We start from the raw sequence: 3722 nt of genomic DNA, 5'->3' as shown, positions 1-3722 counted from the left end.
TGTTGGCAAAGTAATGTCTCTGCTTTTGAATATGCTATCTAGGTTGGTCATAACTTTCCTTCCAAGGAGCAAGCGTCTTTTAATTTCACGGCTGCAGTCACCATCTGCAGTGATTTTGGAGCTCAGAAAAATAAATTTATAGGACCACCTTTAGTTACAAAGATTCCCCTGCCTTCAAAAGGAGTCTGCCTTCAAAGAGAACCCATTCTTGCCTGGGAGACGTGCAGAGAATCAGAGTGAACAGGACAAAAAACTCAGCAACTCCCTCCCCTAGCCAAGGGCTGGTTCCTCCCCAGGTGGGCCTTTGCCTTTCTCAATCCTACAGTCATGGCTGCCCTGCTCATTCATCCATTTGCCAAACATTTATTGAGCACCTACTAGATGCCAGACACCATTCTAAATGCTAGGAAGGCAGAGGAGGACAAGTCAGATAAGGCTCCTGCCTCATGTCTTAGGCGGAGAGGGATGGTAAATAAGGAAACAAGGTAATTTTTGATAATAGTAAGTGCTATGAAGAAAGTGAAACAATGTTAAGAGATAGGGAATTACTGGGGGTGGGGGATTGGTAGAGGAAGAGGGCAACTTTAACTTAAAAAGTCAGAGAAGGCCTTTCTGAAGATGTGGAATTTGACATGATGATGGAAAGGTTCTGGGGAAAGATGGTCCAGGCAGAGGAAAACAGGACAACAGAGTCCTAGAGGTGGAAGGTCTTGGCACATTTAAGAAACAGAAAGGACAATGTGGTTGGAAAACAAAAGCTAAGGAAGAGTGTAGAATGAGAGGAAGTGAAGAAGCAGGCAGGGGGATTTCAGTAGCTAAGACTCCTTGCTCCCAGTGCGGGGGACCTGGCTTCAATCCCTGGTCAGGGAACTAGATCCCATGTGTCACAATTAAAAATCTCAAGGATGAGGATGAGATCAGCTGGAGGGCTCTGCTGGGGAGGGACATGAGTGGGAGAGAAGACTGGGACCCAGAAAACCCAATGGAGGAGTTCCTTCCTTTCTACTCCATGAACAATGGCAAAGGCAAGGCCCGAAGTCAAGGGCCCCCATCTGAGTCAGCCGCCCACCCAGGGTCTTAGCTACCCATCCAGTCTGGGTTTTTTTCCATCCTAACCTGGGACCCAGAATCCTCCCTGAACAAGTTAGAATCACGTTAAACCTCTGTTTGCAAAGGAGAGGGCAGAGATGAGTCATAAGGACAAGGAGAAGACTCCACCTGCCATTGACACAGAAACGCTTGGAGCTTTCCTGAAGGTACAAGCTGGGGATGGGGGTGGGGATGGGGTCATGGGGAGCCAAGGTGAAGAGGGAAAGTCCTCGTGATAAGCACTTCACATGTATTCACACCTCACCAAAGTCACTATTCCAGATGAATAACGGAGCTTCAGAGATGTTCCAGAACTTGACCAACTTCACACAGCTGACAAACCCCCCCACCCCCACCTCTCCCCAGGGCTTCCTGGTAGCTCAGCTGGTAAAGAATCGTCCTGCAAAGCAGGAGACCCCAGTTCAATCCCTGGGTTGGGAAGTTTCCCTGGAGAAGGGATAGGCTACCCACGCCAGCATTCTTAGGCTTCCCTGATGGCTCTCAGACAGTAAAGAATCTGCCTGCAATGTGGGAGACCTGGGTTTGATTCCCGGGTCAGGAAGATTCCCTGGAGAAGGGAATGGCTACCCACTCCAGTATTCTGGCCTGGAGAATTTCATGGACAGGGGAGCCTGTCAGCCCACAGTCCATGGCCTCGAAAAGGATCTGACAGGACTGAGCGACCTTCCACTTCACTTCACCTCTCCCCAAGTCTGACTGACTCCATTCCCTGCCTGGGCACTCCAGAAGCACAGATTCATTTTCCTGCAGGTTTGCACTCTGCTCCCCTCACCAGGGACTTCCCTGGTGGCTCAGATGGTAAAGCATCTGCCTATAATGCGGGACACCCGGGTTCAATCCCTGGGTTGGGAAGATCTCCTGGGGAAGGAAATGGCAACCCACTCCAATATTCTTGCTGGGAAAACCTCACGGATGGAGGAGCTTGGTAGGCTACAGTCCATGGGGTCCCAAAGAGTCAGACACGACTGAGCAACTTCACTTTCACTTTCCCTTTTCCCTCACCTAGCTACAGGCACTAGCTAGACCCTCAGCTACAACGAAGGCAGTGAGCCTTCTTGCCCACCTCCCAAACCACCATTCTGCCAGGTCCCAGCACTTCCTTCCTGCTTAGTCTTTTCCAGTCTCTATTTCCCGAGCACCAGTCAGAGCATTCATCTTTAGAACTGTGTTTCTTACCCACCTCCATCTTGAGCCCCAATTTGCCTTGGCAGTCCTCTGGGCAGAGATTATACCCGTCACTCCCCAGTAGCTGACTATCTGTATTCCAGGCAGCTAGGCCCCTAGGGCTGGGGTCTGAAAGAGGCTGGACCAGGCTGGAGCTAGAAAAGGTGCATCTGAGAATGCATCTGAAAATTTAAAAGTTCCTCTCCCATCCCAAAGGAGTCTGAGTTTGTTCATAGGCGCCCAAGCAATAGGGAGAGGAAGGCGCTGGGGCAGGTGTCTCTCCCTCCCCTCCTGGCAAATGCCTGGACTTGTGGCTCTGTGGAATGTGGAGGTGGGGTGGATGGGAGGGGAAGTAGGGAGCCTCTATCCAAGGCCTCACGTTCTCAAAGGGCCTTAAATTAGACTTCAGATATTATCTCCAAATGTGGCTATGCATAGAGCCATTGTCTATTGTATTTGAAGTGTTAATGCGTTAAACGTAAATATTGAAAATATGCTACAGCTTTTCAATCCAGATTGGCATCTCATTTTTTTTTTTTAATTCTAGGAACCTCAAAAACAGAAGGCGGCTTTTCCAGCGTCCCTGAGGGGGCTTTGAAGTCTTCTTTCCAAGAGAAAGAACGCGGGGAGGGAGTGGGGAGCTGAAGGGATGCCGGCACGCAAAGGAGCAATAATAGGGCCGACAGGTGTGAGGAGCAGAGCCTCGTCCTTTCAGCTCCTGGGGCTCCAAATCCCAGCTTCTCTGAACGAGTCCTGCCCTTTTGTGTCCGCAGTGACCACTTCTACTCCACTTGGCAGCAGGAGTGAGCCAGAGTGAGGGCAGGGGACAGGCCTAGACTGGCAGAGGCGTCACATCCCGCCAGCTCGCCCGCCCCCAGCTCCGGAACCAGCCGCTCAGGCCTCACGTTCCCTCGCCCGGGCTAGAATCTGTGTCAGCTCCAGACCCCCGGCCGGCCATCCCTGCGGAGGCCACGCTGAGGGAGCAGAGAGGCTCCGTTGAGGACCCCAGAAGGGCGGAGGGAGCGCGCTCCCTCCCAAAGGAAAGACAGTTGTGGGGCTGATGAAAGGGAAGCCGAGAGGCGCGGGGCTGGCGGGCGAGAGCGGGGGCGTGACGGGGAGACGAAAGCTCCGGGGAGGGAGAGAACCGGACCACCTGGAGGTCCGCCGCGACGTCAGGCTGGAGCTGGAGGGGGAGAGGAGCCGGGAGGGGGCGCGCAATTTAGCCCGAGGGTCCTGAGCTGAAACTCAACACCCGCCTTTGGAGGGCTCGTCCCCCTTTCTCCTCCGCCCCTTCCCTTCCCCTCCCTTTTCCCCTCCCTCCTTTCTCTTAATCCCCGGGACTGAGCCCCGCGCCGGAGCCGAGAGGGCCCGAGGGGAGGAGAAAGGAGCTGCACCCAGAGGGCGCCGGGAGCCTGGGAAGGGGAGGGAAGGGGAGCCGCGAGCGGGGG

The sequence above is a fragment of the Bison bison genome, unplaced genomic scaffold, assembly GCF_000754665.1.
Source record: "Bison bison bison isolate TAMUID 2011002044 unplaced genomic scaffold, Bison_UMD1.0 scf7180017864526, whole genome shotgun sequence".
NCBI classification, from domain to species: domain Eukaryota; kingdom Metazoa; phylum Chordata; class Mammalia; order Artiodactyla; family Bovidae; genus Bison; species Bison bison.
This window is presented reverse-complemented; position numbering follows the sequence as displayed.